Source organism: Amblyraja radiata, chromosome 36 (assembly GCF_010909765.2).
Source record: "Amblyraja radiata isolate CabotCenter1 chromosome 36, sAmbRad1.1.pri, whole genome shotgun sequence".
In the NCBI taxonomy this organism is placed as follows: domain Eukaryota; kingdom Metazoa; phylum Chordata; class Chondrichthyes; order Rajiformes; family Rajidae; genus Amblyraja; species Amblyraja radiata.
This window is the reverse complement of record NC_045991.1, coordinates 7,466,284-7,482,539: the sequence shown is the minus strand read 5'-3', so window position 1 is coordinate 7,482,539 and position 16,256 is coordinate 7,466,284. Positions and strand designations below refer to the sequence as shown.

General features: G+C 45.1%; 1 protein-coding gene and 1 long non-coding RNA gene across 2 annotated transcripts in view; both read right to left on the bottom strand.

The window, feature by feature from the left end:
- Positions 1–16,256, bottom strand: part of LOC116966214 (CD276 antigen homolog) — a 68,429-nt gene that overhangs the window by 9,775 nt on the left and 42,398 nt on the right. The gene's annotated exons all lie outside the window — the stretch shown is intronic.
- LOC116966286 lies at positions 11,283–13,996 on the bottom strand. Its single transcript, XR_004409972.1, has 3 exons — positions 13,876–13,996; positions 12,207–12,250; positions 11,283–11,420 (listed from the first exon to the last, which is right to left on the bottom strand). It is a non-coding gene; the product is annotated as an uncharacterized LOC116966286 (long non-coding RNA).

Sequence of the window (16,256 nt, the reverse complement as noted above, 5' to 3'; positions counted from 1 at the left end):
TCCATGCCTGTAATTATTCATTTTGAATTTCATTTATTTCCAGAATCCAGTTTTGATCTCCCACAGAACCTCCAGTGAGACGGACACAGCTGGCTGGAATAACCTGGCCTGATCCAGGGATACTTCATGACATGAGAAGAGTGAGTGGGAGAAAGACAAAGGGCGTTTGTGACGGTGTTCCCTGTGACGGGGTTTCCTGATGTGGGTGGAGATCAGGCCGATCCTGTACACACCGCATCCCCGGCCCTTGTCGGACAGACCTGGGACAGAATAAACATGTTCCTGCCTCCCTGCCTGCTCCTCATTCCACAGTGAATTACAACATGGAACAGTTCAGCACCTGAACAAGCCCCTCGGCCCACAAGGTCTATGTCGAGCATAATGCCACAACCAACTCTTATCTACCTACACATAATCCATATCTCTCCATTCCCTGCATGTCCATGTGCTTATCCAATAGTCTCTTAAATCCCATTCACACATCTCCCTCCATCACCACCAGCAGCAACGTTCCAGCCACTCACCACTCTGTGTTAAATACTTGTCCTTCACATCTCCTTCACACTTTGCCTCTCTCACCTAAAAGCCCCCCATGCCCTCTTGTATTTGATATTTCCATCCTGGGGAAAAGATTCTGACTGTCTACATTGACCTTGCCGCTCATAATATGGTATCATTCTATCATGCCACACTTCAATGTCTAACATTCCAGAGAAAACAATCCAAGTCTATTCAACCTCTCCCTGGAGCTAATATCCAGTAACACAGGCATCATTCTTGTCAACCTTCTCAGCCCTGTCTCCAAAGCCTCTGCATCTGCATTTTTGGGGCATCCAGAACTGCATGTAATGCTTGAAATCCAGCCTAACCAAAGTCCTACAAAGCTGCATCACATCCTGACTTCCTGACTCTTATACCCAATGATCCAACCAAAGGCATGCCATCTGCCTTCTTTGCCACTCTATCTGCCTGTATTACCATTTTCACAGAGTTTGGGACTTGGATCCCAAGGTCCCTCTGTACATCAATGCTGTTAAGGGCCTTGCCATTAATTGTATATCTTCCCCTTATATTCAACCTCCCAAAGTGCAACACCTCGCAGATGCTTGGATTAAATTTGATCTGTCATTTGTCCACCCATTTCTGTAGCTGGTCTAAGTCCCATTCATTACTTTACAACAGACTTTGATACTTTGACATCATTGTTCACAGTGCAGCAATCTTGTTCTCATCTGCTAATGTACTAACCAACCCATCTACATTTAAATTCATTGTATAAATGATGACCGACAGTGGTCCTGGCAGAGATCCATATAGATCTCCACTGGTCACGGAATTCCTGCCTGAATATTGCCTTTTCCTCTGTTTTCTAGTCTGCCCATTCTGAATCCAGACAAACAATTCAATGTTAATGCCATGTTTATTAATCTTCAGCATCAGTCTATCATGGGGGACTTTACCAAGTGCCTTATTAAAATCACTGTAGACAATGCCACGTAAACATCATGCCCTCTTTAGTCCCCTCATCTATTTTGTTCCAAATGGGAATCAATTCTATCCCAAAGAATCCTTTCCAATTGTTTCCTGCTGTTGTCATGTGAGTCACAGCTCTTTAATTCGCTGAATTCTCTCTCTAAACAAATAAACCATTTAACTCCCATTCCCATACTGATCTTTCTGTCCTTGGCCTCCTCCATTGCCAGTGAGACCACATGCAAACTGAAGAAATCTCACTTCATATTTCCCTTGGGTATCTGACAACCTCATGAACATTGAATTCTTGACTTTCAGGCAACAAATCCCTAAACAATCCACCCCACCTTTTTACTGACATTTTTTCCTTTTCCCTTGTTCCTCTCATTCCTGGAGTTATCTGACACCTCACCTACATCCCCTAACTCCAGTTTCAGTTTCCTTCATTTATCCTTGTTCACCTTCTCCTTGTCTACCGTCTTGATTTTAATGTAAGTATAAGAAGCCTTGGAACTTTCTTTACTCCAAAACACCACAGCCATTTAGTGGCCTATGTTCTCCCTTCTAATCACCCACTTGAGTTCTTTCCTCCTTGCTTTATATTCCTCAATAGCCATCTCTGCTTTCATATTCTTCAACCTTGCATGTGTTTCCTTTCTATTTTTGACCAAATTTACAAATGTATTTGGTCATCTCAGGTTCCCTTACTTTGCCAGTCTTATCTCTCCTCCTTACTGGAGCTTGCCGGTCTTGAGTTTGGATCAACTGACCTTCAGACAATTCACAATCTCAGACTTGGAGTAACTTAATAACAACTGCTCTGAGTGTACCTTCCAAGCTCCTGCCTAATAATGGTGTCATTTGCCTTGCCTTGTCGTACAGGCCAGACTTATCCCTATTCAAACCAATCTTAAAACTTATGGAGTTGTATTCACTATCTCCAAAATACTCTTTCACTAAAACATCAGTCACCTGGCCAGACTCATTTCCCAACACAAGGTTCATTTTGGATTCCTTTCTCACATTGCACTATTCACAATTGTTATAAAAGATCCTATTGGATATACCATTAGTCACCCCCCAAGACAGACAGACAGACAGACAGACAGACACAGACAGACAGACAGACAGACAGACAGACAGATAGATAGATCCTTTAATAATCCTTTACAGGAAATTACAGTGCCACAACAGCTTCAAGACAGACATAACACCACACATTTCCTCAGATAACTTCCATACTTAATAAGTTAAAATACAATGAATGAATACTAACAAAGTGCAAAGTTATTTTTGTGCATTGTAAAACCTTATAGCAGCTGGTACACAAGACTTCCTATATCTCTCAGTTTTGCACATTGGTGCAATCAGTCTCTGACTGAAGGTGCTGCTCTTGATCACCTTCAGGGCGTGGAGTGGGTTGAGTGGGGTTGGTCATTATTGAACCCAGTTTGTTCAGAGTTCTGGCCCTCTGCCACCTGCTGGACCGTTAGTTGCTCAGCCCCGCGACCACTGAGCCGGCCTTCCTGGTCAGCTTGTCCAGTCTGTTTTTGTCCGCTATGCGGGCGCCTTCTCCCCAACAGGCCACAGCAGAAAAACAGAGCACTGGCCACCACTGAATGGTAGACACTGCACAGCAATACATCCATTTGTGTAATCTTTCAGTAATCTGTGTCCACATCTGTTCCTCTATTTCCTGCTCACTCTTGGGAGACCTCTCATACAATTCCGTTGGATTGCTTGCACCTTTCTTATTTTCACATGGCTCTACCCATATCACCTCAATGGACAAACCATCCAGAGTCTCCACTCTGAGTGCCAACAAGATCGTTTCCCTGATTAATAGAGCAATCCCCCCATCTTTATCCCATAGAAACATGGAACATTGAGCTGTTAGTCATGTCCCTGTCACAACCATAATTCCACAATGACCACAACATCATATTCCACCAACAGCGATCTGGGCTCAAAGTTCATCTACTTTGCCCACAATACTCCTTGCATTGAAATGAACATACCTCCACCCATCAGTCTCACTATATAACTTCACCTCTCTCTGTCTGTCCTTCCTTTGAGACTTACTTATCTTCATCTCCACTGCCTCAAACTGCCTCTCCAGTTTAGCCCTCTTGGTAACACCTCCCTGCAAACATATTGGTCCCCTCCATTTCAGATACAAACTATCCCTCTTGTAGAGGTGACGTCTGCCCCAGAAGAGATGCCAATGACCAAAAGATCTGAATCTGAATCTCTGCCCCCTGCACCAAGTCCTGAGCCATACATTCATCTGTCCTTTCTTCCTATTCCTACCTTCACTAACACATGACACCGGGAGGAATCTGGAGATGACGAACCCAGCGAGCCTTGATAAAGATCTGTGTGTGTTCTCTGGCCACAGGTGGGATTGTGGAAGGGTTGGAGAGTTGTTAATCTAGTGAGACTCATGTCAGTGGTACTTACAGAACACTGTGTGTGTGGTCTAGACTACACTACACTATATTGACCAGTTCCACACACACACGTGTTCTGTACTACACTACCCTACACAACACTGTAACTGTACTATATATTTATATATATTGACCACAGACACACACATTTACAACATTTACAACATTATTTACCCCAGCTCTGTCTGTCTAGGTACAGTACAGTGTAGTTACAGAACTACACTACACAATATTGACCAGTTCCACACACACACTACACTACACTGCACTGTACTATATTTATACTGTACTATATATTTATATATATTGACCACACACACACGTGTTCTGTTCTGTACTGTACTGTACTACACTATATATGACTACACTATACTACACTACACTACACTACACTGCACTGTACTATATTTATACTGTACTATATATTTATATATATTGACCACACACACACGTGTTCTGTTCTGTACTGTACTGTACTACACTATATATGACTACTCTACACTACACTGCACTATATATGACTACACTACACTACCCTACACTGTAACTGTACTATATATTTATATATATTGACCACACACACATTTACAACATTTACAACATTGTTTACCTCAGCTCCGTCTGTCTAGTTACAGTACAGTGTAGTTACAGAACTACACTACACTATATTTAGGTATGTTGCAAAGCCTACCTGAAGCGTCGCTGAAAATCTGTCGCTGCAAGTGTGCGCGATTTTGGCGCCGTTTAGAGGGGGCGGGTTTAAAACGCGATTTTCTCTAAGCTATTCCAATCGAAAATGTTCAGCCTAGTTAATTATTAACGAAAAATCGCTGAAAGACCCCGTCGCAAAAGCTATTATTAGGTTTAAAGGCCTTGAATAATAGTTATAGTAGTTTAAAAATCAATCTCTAAACCCGCGACCACCAGCAACCGCAGGGTCTCATAAAGCAAAGAGTTGAAGTTAGGCGGTATATTTTTACATTAAAAAGGGCTTCTTAAGATCCCTTTATACAAAGTTTAATATTGCGAGTAGCTCATTTTGGGCCCATTATATCGCGCAGTATTTTTCTGGGCATTTGGGGCACAAATCTACCGCAATGTGAACGTTCTAAACCAGCGCGTTCCACAGGGACCCACTGGAAAGCTGATTTAAATGGGCATTTATTTACAGCAATTAAACACTAAATTCCTTCCATTTGGTCTATAAATTAATGTAAATGAGATTTAAAAATCATGTTTTATTGTGAATTATTTGTGAATATTATTTGGACATTTAGGCTATTTAAAAATGTTAATCATTTATTAAGAAATGGATAGATGATTAGATCTTGTAATTGAAGTCTGAAATTAGCTACAATTAGGTAACTAACTAATTATATGCTTTAATTTCAGGTCATCCAAGTAAGATTATTTTATATTTGTTTCAGAATGCTTCAATCTATGATAACTGAAAATTTCATTCAGTTCTCTTAATTTTTAAGAAAGTTATGGGCTTTTGACTGTTCACGATCACAGCTTTTTTGTTATGTCCATAGAAAATCAATAGGGAACAAGATGCTCATTTCCCAGTATGAAAATGGCCATAACTTTTTAAATACTTGAGATATGAAAGTGAATTAGGTGTCAAATTGAACTTATTTTTATGCTTTATCTGATGGGATAAATTGCAGACTTGATTTTTTAAATCTCAAAATTTTGTAACATTGCTATGTACTGTACTGTAGATTATGTGGTCATTGACCTCACTACACTGTGTGTGTTGTCTACACTAGACTACACTGTATTGTCCACACACACAGTGTACTAGACCACACTAGACTAGACTGTACTACACTGTACTATATATAGACACTAAACTAAACTACAACTACAACTACAACGACAACTCCACATCTACAACAACTACACGATATGGAGACAACATTATTTACCTCAACTCTGTCCGTCCGCGGGAACCGCCGCTTCTTCTCCGCCGCCATTTTGATGCGGTCGATGGGGCGGGCGGAAGAACGGCCATCTTGGTGAGGTCGTCAGCCGGCGGCCATCTTGGTGAGGTCGTCAGCCGGCGGCCATCTTGGTGAGGTCGTCAGCCGGCGGCCATCTCGGTGAGGGGGTTGTGTTCAAGAAGGAACTGCAGATGCTGGAAAATGGAAGGTTGTTTCAGCCCCGAGACGATCCACAGAAGCTGCTGCTGCTGCTGCTGCGCCCGCACCGTGTAAATCAAAGATCCTATAGCGGAACTCTGCTATAGGATCTTTGGTCTAAATACGGCGTTGACGGTGGCCATCTTGGTGAGGGCAGGTGAGGTCGGCGGCCATCTTGGTGAGGGCAGGTGAGGTCGGCGGCCATCTTGGTGAGGGCAGGTGAGGTCGGCGGCCATCTTGGTGAGGGCATGTGAGGTCGGCGGCCATCTTGGTGAGGGCAGGTGAGGTTGGCGGTTGGCGGTTGGCGGTTGGCGGTTGGCGGTTGGCGGTTGGCGGTTGGCGGTTGGCGGTTGGAGCTTTGGGCGGGAACAAGATGGAACCCGGACCCTGATGACGGAGATGGCGGTGGCGGCTGTAACTGTGGGATAAACATAGAAACATAGACAATAGGCACAGGAGTAGAGGCCATTCGGCCTTTCGAGCCTGCACCATTCGCCATTCAATATGATCATGGCTGATCATCCAACTCAGTATCCTGTACCTGCCTTCTCTCCATACCCCCTGATCCCTTTAGCCACAAGGGCCACATCTAACTCCCTCTTAAATATAGCCAATGAACTGGCCTCAACTACCTTCTGTGGCAGAGAGTTCCACAGATTCACCACTCTCTGTGAGGGAAAAAAAATGTTTTTCTCATCGGGAGGGTGAGTGAGGGTGGTTTCGGGCGGGTGAGGGTGGTTTCGGGCGGGAGAGGGTGGTTTCCAGTTGGTGTGGGTGGTTTCGATGGGTGTGGGTGGTTTCGGGCGGGTGTGGGTGGTTTTGGGCGGGTGTGGGTGGTTTCGGGCGGGTGAGGGTGGTTTCGGGCGGGTGAGGGTGGTTTCGGGCGGGTGAGGGTGGTTTCGGGCGGGTGTGGGTGGTTTCGGGCGGGTGAGGGTGGTTTTGGGCGGGTGTGGGTGGTTTCGGGCGGGTGAGGGTGGTTTCAGGCGGGTGTGGGTGGTTTCGGGCGGGTGTGGGTGGTTTCGGGCGGGTGAGTGTGGTTTCGGGCGGGTGAGGGTGGTTTCGGGCGGGTGAGGGTGGTTTCGGGCGGGTGAGGGTGGTTTCGGGCGGGTGAGGGTGGTTTCGGGCGGGTGTGAGAAACAAAATCACAAACCAAACGTAAGTAGGTAAATGTTATTTATATAGCACGTTTAAATCAACTTGCGTTTAAACCAAAGTGCTTTACATAAAAGAAATAATTAAGTTTCTGTACATCCATAGAAAAAATTAAAAATAAGAAAAAATGACAACACATTATAGAATTCAACATGAACGTCCCCTCACAACAGAATCAACGTTTTCCACTTTGGGGCAAGGCATCAAAAAGTTAAGTCCTCGTCCTCTGTGAATCACCCGAGGTCGGGGCTGATTTGTGGCCTCCGTAGCCAGTCCGATGTTTTCAGGACTCTTGCCGGGAAGCTGGAACTCCGGCGTCTGGTGAACACTCCTCAGCGGCTTGGAAATGTCTGGAGCGGCCGCTCCCTCCCTGGAGACCGAGGTACCCGAAGTCGACAGGCCGCGCTGGCTGGAGCTCCGTCTCTGGCGATCTCGGCAACAGATCCCAGACTCCGCGGTGTTTTAAATCTAGCGCCGCCCACCTGCGGCTGGACGCTCCGCAGACCGCAGCTCCTCGGATGTTGGAGTCGGCAGCCACAGCACTCCAGAGCTCACCGCACGGCGACCCGGTAAGGCATCGCCCGCTCAATGATGGTGTCCCAGCGCTGTGCCGCCGCCGAAGCTGTAGTCCCGGCCGTTCCCAACACGAAACGCCGCTCCAGTCCGATGGTAGGACGTGGGTTTTGAATTACATTTTACTCAGATGCAAGCCAAGGAATGGCATCATTGTTAATTGTTAATTGGACATAATCAACCTCAGCAAATTGACAATATCCTATTGAAAGACAGTGGGTGTTTAAGCTGTCAGGCTATTTTATTATTTGCCAAAATATACATCTCCATAGCATAATGATAGAAAACTTTTCTACACATCACTCATAAGTCTGGAGATTTTTTTAATGATACATTTAGCTTCAAAAGCATTTACCTTTTGCATGTACAAACCCACTTCAGAACCAATGGCGATTTAAAAATTTACAGCCAGATTTATCACTTCTGAAACTTTTTAGATACCAAAGGAACCAAGAAAAAACACAAATAATGCCTCGCTGTTGATGAAATGCAGTGAGCAAAGGCAATAATTCCCAATATTTGCAATCTCGATATCTGCACGGCCAATGTTCACCAAGCACTTTAGCTGTTGTTGACCCTTCAGCTCTCGCTTCTCTTTACCTTCATTTCGCTTCACTTTTGGAATTCTGAAGAAGGATAGAAGTCTCTCACGGTTACCCCGACTTCCACAATTATTTACAGCACAGAAATTCACAATTTTGGCAGTTGTTAACAGGTAGGAAAGTAGGCGTTTCATGTATTAACAACATATACTGGAAGCTGCGATGTATAGAGCGGCTTCATGCGTCATGCCCTTTGACCCGGTGACCTTGCGTGCAACCCCCCTATACACACACACACACTCTCAGACACACACACACTCTCTGATACACACGCACTCTCAGACACACACACACACACACTCTGACACGCACGCACTCTCAGACACACACGCACTCTCTGATACACACGCACTCTCAGACACACACACACATTCTCAGACACACACACTCTCAGACACACACGCACTCTGACACGCACGCACTCTCTGACACGCACGCACTCTCAGACACACACACACTCTCACACACACACTCTCACACACTCTCTCACTCACACACACACACACACTCTCAGACACACACGCACTCTCTGACACACACTCACTCTCTGACACGCACGCACTCTCAGACACACACACACACACTCACACACACGCACACTCTCACACACACACACTCTCAGACACACGCACACTCAGACATGCACGCTCTCTCAGTCACGCACGCACACTCACGCACACACAGACTCACACACAGATTCACTCACTCACCTACACACAGACTCATTCACACAGGCTCACTCACACAGGCTCACTCACATAGTCACACACACAGTCACACACACATACACACACACAGTCAGATTCAGATTATTTAATGACCACACAGTCAAGCTGGTGGAATTCATATTCAGTACAGGATGTTACACATTAGGCTGATTCCCGTCAAACATAACATAAAACACAAACAACATACAGTATACAGAACATGCACGAGTTGGCTTTGTGATATTCGCATAGAGTGTTCAGAGTTCGAATTGCATATGGATAGAAACTGTTTTTAAATCGTGATGTTTTGGCAGGCAGTGAGCTGTAGCGCCTTCCTGAGGGCAGCAGGTGGAAGATGTGGTGAGCTGGGTGGGAGGGATCAGAAATGATTTTCTTCACCCTTGACATGGACCGTTTGAGATTGAGTGATTCTATTGATGGGAGGGGGGTGCTGATGATTTTGGATGCTTTGTTGACAATGCGCTGTAGTTTATTACGGGAGTGAGTGTCTAAACTGCTGTACCAGACTGCTATTGATGAAGTGAGCATGCTTTGGATGATGGCCGTTAATTTGTGGAAGAGTTTGACCTGGTTGATGGAGTTGAATGCAGAACTGAAGTCCATGAACAGGATGCGGGCGTAAGTGTTGGCGGTTTCCAGGTGTTGCAGAGTGTGATGGATGGCCAGGTTGACTGTGTCTTCTACTGACCTGTTGGCTCTATATGAGAATTGATGTGGGTCCATGTTGGAGGAAATGCTGGTTTTGAGGTGAGCGAGAATAATGCGCTCAAATGACTTAATGGCCACAGATGTAAGGGCAATCGCACACACATACACAGTCAAACACACACACAGTCATACACACACACTCATTCACACACACACAGTCACACACTCTCACACACACACACACACACAGTCACACACACAGTCACACACACACACAGTCACACACACACACAGTCAAACACACACACACACACAGTCACACACACAGTCACACACACAGTCACACACACACACAGTCACACACACAGTCACACACACAGTCACACACACACACAGTCACACACACACAGTCAAACACACACACACACATTCACTCACACACAGTCACACACACACACAGTCACACACACACAGTCACACACACACACAGTCACACACACACACAGTCGCACACACACAGTCAAACACACACACACACATTCACTCACACACAGTCACACACACACATATTCACTCACACACTGACTCACGGTCACACACACACAGTCACACACACACAGTCACACACACACAGTCACACACACACAGTCAAACACACACACACACATTCACTCACACACTGACTCAGTCACACACACACAGTCACACACACACAGTCACACACACACAGTCACACACACACACAGTCACACACACACAGTCACACACACACAGTCACACACACACATTCACACACACACAGTCAAACACACACACACACACACACACACAGTCACACACACACAGTCACACACACACACAGTCACACACACACACAGTCAAACACACACACACACACAGTCACACACACACACACACACACAGTCACACACACACAGTCACACACACACACACACACACACACACACACACACACACTCACACACACACACACACACAACCAATACTAAAATGCCAAGTAACTTCAGGACATGGTAAACATAGTGTGGAAACTGAATGAATCAAATGTTTAAAGTCTCCAAATTTGCACACACTTTACAACCAATACATTTTCTGAAAACCCCCCACACACACACACACTCACACACTCACACACTCACACACTCACACACTCACACACTCACACACTCACACACACACACACACACACACACACACACACACACACACACACACACACACACACACACACACACACACACACACACACACACACACACACAAACACAAACACACACACACACACACTCACACACACTCACAACCAATACTAAAACATTAACAACTCCCTGATTTTCCATCGATGGGGAAAAAGCCTCTGGTCCAGCTCAGCGGAGGGGGACCCCGAGCGAGGTGGCCAAAAATCACGGCCGTAAGTGGCGGCGTTCTTTCAGAAATCACGAAATAGAAAGTCAGAAATTGATCAAGATCTTAGTTTTAGTAATATAGATGAAGTAAAAAATTCAATTCCAAAAATGGCAACGTTGCGCTTGTCAAAGTCCAAGCCTTTACTTTCCACTCTCTTCATGTTTATGTTTTTGCTGTTTCAGCATAGATAACAGACTCATCTTCCTTTGAAGAAACAAGGTTCTGAAAGAGAAAGATATACCAATTGTATTTAAGACCGTTGCTGTTGTCGCTGTTTAGATCAGTAAACAGATTACAGCTTTAATTCATAGAAACATAGACAATAGGTGCAGGAGTAGAGGCCATTCGGCCCTTTGAGCCTGCACCATTAGCCATTCGATATGATCATGGCTGATCATCCAACTCAGTATCCTGTACCTGCCTTCTCCCCATACCCCCTGATCCCTTTAGCCACAAGGGCCACATCTAACTCCCTCTTAAATATAGCCAATGAACTGTGGCCTCAACTACGTTCTGTGGCAGAGAATTCCACAGATTCACCAATCTCTGTGTGTGAAAAAAAATGTTTTTCTCATCTCGGTCCTAAAGGATTTCCCCCTTATCCTTAAACTGTGTGTGTGGCCCCTTGTTCTGGACTACCCCAACATCGGAGACAATCTTCCTGCACCTAGCCTGTCCAACCCCTTAAGAATTTTGTAAGTTTCTATAAGATCCCCCCTCAATCTTCTAAAGTCTAGCGAGTACAAGCCGAGTCTATCCAGTCTTTCTTCATATGAAAGTCCTGCCTTCCCAGGAATCAGTCTGGTGAACCTTCTCTGTACTTCCTCTATGGCAAGAATGTATTTCCTCAGATTAGGAGACCAAAACTGTACGCAATACTCCAGGTGTGGTCTCCCCAAGACCCTGTACAACTGCAGTAGAACCTCCCTGCTCCTAGACTCAAATCCTTTTGCTATGAAACATACTTGTACGATCTGGGATTTCAACAACAAGAATCAATATACATACAGTGCCTGATGCTTGATTGGAGGACAGTGTATTATCGCTGTTGCCTGTAATAAATGCAAACATCACAATTAAAAATGACACTGGTGGATGATGTTGACAAAGGAAACGACAAATGGAATATAAACGTCTAAAGCTTACTACATTTTGCTCTTCCTGACAGTGGATCAACAAGACATTGAATTCCAGAAAACCCATCTGTCATACCTCTGCATTTACAGTGAGCTGCAGGAATGGTCACCATGAACAAGACATCCTTATATTGCTACAGAAGGAATCGATTATGAACAAGAGAACTAGTACAGCAATTGACAGAGCAGCAGCCCTGGCAGGACATAAGCTACGAAGCTGCATCTGTGACTGGGAAAAGATAACATCAGAGAAGGGTCTCAAGATCCACCAGGGCAGGGAAAAGTGCCTGGGAGAGCTTGGTGTGGGGCCTCGCATTGACCATGACCTTCTAAGAGGAAGGCCAAACCAGTCGAGTGAAGCCCAGTGGCAGGTTGACCACCACAGTCCACAGGGTATCAGCACCCCAGGTGAAGCTCAACCAAGTACTGTCCCACCAACGGACACGAGTCCAGAGCCCAACCGGCCACAGTCAGCGGTAGAGAGGAAGATGGAAGGATAAAAGCAAAATGGAGCAGTCACTGGCTGTGGCTGAAGAGAAAAGATGCTGTCTGGGCTGCCACGTGACTGACCATCTAGAGGCTAACCATTAGACACACACCCAGGGCTGATCACCCTGCGGTGGGCCTGCCTCGACTGAGGGTGGACGTCTTGTGATAAAAGGCCGAAATACCCAGTGACGTTGAGGTACACAACTGAAGATGTGTCTGGTTGGTAGCAAAATCACCTAGTGGTCACCCCCCAGAATATCGGGTGTCAGATGTGGTGAAGAACCTTAGGGATTGTAACATCCAGCCCTACTAATCAATATCAAAAATATATTGTAATTCAAGGAAGATTGTGCTGATCACTTCGAGCTCAGTCAGGAGTTGTGCAGAAGAATGTTCTTCAGATGGACATAAATGGTGTCTTGGTTTCACTCCCCATCACCAACGCCAATGCACAACAGTGTTGTAACAGTGGCCTGGATGTCACTGGTTGGATCTCTGGAGTGGCTATTGTACCCATTCAGAGTAAGCTAGGGGACCAGAGCCCACAGAGTAGGTTAGAGGACCAGAACACACAGAGTAGGTTAGGGGACCAGAACCCACAGAGTAGGCTAGAGGACCAGAACACACTTAGAGTAGGTTAGAGGACCAGAACCCACTTAGAGTAGGTTAGGGGACCAGAACACACTTAGAGTAGGTTAGGGGACCAGAACACACTTAGAGTAGGTTAGGGGACCAGAACACACAGAGTAGGTTAGGGGACCAGAACACACTTAGAGTAGGTTAGGGGACCAGAACACACAGAGTAGGTTAGGGGACCAGAACACACTCCCTGTAGTTTAGGGGACCAGAACACACTCGGAGAAGGTTGGGCTCCTAACTGAGCCTCAGCTGACTGTCCCACTTCATGTTGATGAGCAGGGTGAGGGACTTTATCCCAGGAATGCCTGATGCTGTTGTAAGGTGGACAAAGACAGCAGGGTTTCAGACTACTCTGTGCCAATAATCCTCACTGTGATAAAAGATTCAAACATATTTAAATAAAGCCATTTTACCACCAGTTGCTTTAGGCTGGAAGGAGATGGATCCATAATGAATACCTTCCTCTGTATCTGTGGAAATAAGTTGGAAACAAAGAATTTATTTGTATTTGAAAAATGATGATTTAAGTCAATGCAGGGTCACGATATGAAACGCTGATCATTGTTTTCCCTCCATAGATGCTGATCGACCCACAGAGTACCTCCAGCAGTTTGAAAAAACCCTCCATGAAAAGTCACATCTCCTAACCTCCTTGTTTTGACTTCTTCCTGGGACGGTGGAAATTACAAAGAGAATTTGAGTTAATTTGGCTCATGGAGTTTAGAAGAATGACAATGGCTCTCATGGAAACATAGACAATTCCAACAGGTAGAGACCAGTCTGGATGGAGGAAGATGTTCCCTGTTGGGGGGAGACCATGACCAAGGGTAAAGGTTTAAGACAAGAGACAATAAGGATTAAGATGAGGAGAACAAAGAATCTGTTACATTCTCCACCACAGATTTGACTGGAGCCAAATCATTCAGTACATTTTAGGAGTTGTTGAATTCATTGACAGATACACAACAATGGCGAGATACAGGAACAGATACAATGACAATGTTGCCTGCAGCAGCAGCAGCATCAGAGGCATTTGGACTAAGGCAACACAACACATAAATGAAGCATAAATTGCAAAGACCACTGGTTAGTGGAAAAAAAAAGACTCCAAAACATAGTCATATGTGGACTAAGATCAAGGAATATGGGGAGATATGATCAGCTGAGGTTCAGTTTAGTTTAGTGTCATGTGTGCCCAGGTTCAGGGAAAAGCTTTTGTTACATCAGCAGAAAGACAATATATGAATACAATCGATGCCTTTACAGTGGAACACAGTGGAACACAATTGCTCCATACTGTGGGACAAGGTAAGGAATTTATATTTTTCTCATTAAAACACGAGCAATGTCTGATTTATTGAAAGGTTCCTTCAGATTTTTCAAGAAAGATTACTCTGTTGTTCATCAGATTCATGAGAAATGTGGTCTAAATTCTGACAAAAACAATACTGTCCACCATTTGACCAGCACTGCAGAGGTACTCCAGATGGCCAGCCCTGCCGGCAGTCTGTTCGTTTTTTCATATTTTTGTTATTTTAGCGTTTGTTTAAAGTTTGTTTTAATGTTCTTCAGTTTTGTTTTATGTGAGGAGAGGGGGGAAACTTTTTTATTCAGGTTCTTACCTTCCCGGAGAGGTGATCATTTTTCAGATCACATTCTCCTGGGTTGGGCTCTGCGGCCTACCATCGATGGAGTTGAAAAGCTGCCTTGGACTGTGGGGCGCGGACTTAACACTGGAGCGGATCCCTTGCCTGGGATCGCTCCCACCGTGGCCTGCGGACTTACCTTCAATGGCTCGCAGTCTCAGGAGAGGCTATTCTGGAGCTCCAACGCCGTGGAAGGTTCAACCAGCCCTGACACAAGGTTTAAACGCCCGGCGTGGGGGAGCTGACATCCCCCCCGATGCAGGAGCTGAACGCCTCGACATGGAGGGCCTGAACACCACCGGCTACGGGAGTTAAGATCGTCCCGTTAACGGAGGCTCGAGGCCCATGACCGAGGAAGAACACTAGTGAAGGACTTGAACTTTATTTCTCCTTCCATCACAGTGAGGAATGTGTAGGAGTCACTGTGGTGGATGTTCATGTTAAAATGTGTTTTTGGGTGATCTGTTGCTTTTTAATTGTATGACTGACCTGGCCAATGAAATTCATCGTATGCTGCAAAACATACTTGGCGAATAAAACCTGATTCTGATTCTGTCTGAGGTGGAAACAAAGAACTGCAGATGCTGGTTAATACACAAAGGGACACAAAGTACTGGAGTACTTCTGCAGGTCAGGCAGCATCTCTGGAGGACATGTATAGGTGAGGTTTCAGGTCGTGACCTTTCTTCAGACTCACAAGAAGGGTCTCGATCTGAAACATCACCTATCCACCATCTATTAATGATGCTCAAACCATTCTGAAATGTTGTTGTTATTTTCACTTTAGAATAAAACCTGAACTAGTGGCAAAGTGAATTGGAGGCATTTCATGCTAGATGATATTTTGTGAAAGGGATGGTGACTTTTGGAAGGGCAAGTGTTGTCCATTCTTTAGAGAGCCACTAACCAAGCTGTTAATCAGGATCAACAATAAATTAGGAGTGTGAATATGTTGTTCATGGTGATGTCTCAACATTGATGGGTTGACCATGATAGTCCAGTGAAAGTTAGTCAATTGACCAATGCATAGTCCAGTGAAAGTTAGTCAATTGACCAATGCAGAGTAAGACCTGCAGTTGGATGAGGAAGATTGGGGCTGAGGGGTGAATTGACACAAGAGAGAGAGACTGTTGAATTGATCAATTAGT